Source organism: Thamnophis sirtalis, unplaced genomic scaffold (genome assembly GCF_051295495.1).
Source record: "Thamnophis sirtalis isolate CommonGarterSnake01/CBP01778 unplaced genomic scaffold, rThaSir2_p1.2 scaffold_10, whole genome shotgun sequence".
In the NCBI taxonomy this organism is placed as follows: domain Eukaryota; kingdom Metazoa; phylum Chordata; class Lepidosauria; order Squamata; family Natricidae; genus Thamnophis; species Thamnophis sirtalis.
The window spans coordinates 31,582,440-31,583,262 of record NW_028261390.1 but is presented as its reverse complement, the minus strand read 5'-3'; positions in this window follow the sequence as shown (position 1 = coordinate 31,583,262).

Here is an 823-nt window from a genome sequence, read left to right as displayed (position 1 = left end):
GCTCCAGAGGACTCTGTTTTTGCTGGTAGAGAGCTTCAGGATGTTGAGCTGGCCACACCCACCCCAGTCATGCCCACTCTGGCCATGCCCACTTGGTCATGCCCCAACGTCAAACGTTGATGCAGCCCTTAATGAAATCTAGTTTGACATCCCCTCATTAGGTGGTCAGCACAAAAGAAATAAAGTTTACTGAAGATGCAGCATAAGGCTTGTTTGACTTCTTATTGCATATACCTTAAATTACAATCTGATTGTTTTAATGGAGAATGGATATATACCAATATAGTCTCCAAATATCTTAGTTCAAAACTGTTTATGAAAGGATGAGGGCTTAATGAAAATATTCCACTTTATACCATAATGTTATTTATGAAGAAAAAGAAAGGTAATATCAATATGTAAATGCATGTGAATACATTAGTATTCAGCTTCTTTCTCATTGTTCTGCTTTATTGGTTCTCATTGTTCACACAATTAGAAGTAGAGGGACCTTTTGCTCCATTTTTACCACTGATTCACAGAACCCCATTGCCATCTTCAAGAAAACTTCCAGCATGCAAATAGACCCTCCATCTGATTTTTCAGGAATCCTGAATTATTTGAATCACTCTGTATGCACAGCAAGTTCCCTGCTTTTATCTATCCCTGCAGTGAATGGATAACGGCAGAGGTAGTGAAATGAGGAAGATATCATTAGTTAATGTCAGAAGATGAATATTTGCTTTCTCCTCCTGTGAACTTGAAAAGAGCTATTGTTTCTAGGTGTTCTAATAATATTCTTTTCTTGTATATCTTCCTTGTGAATAAGTAAAATTTCTACCCA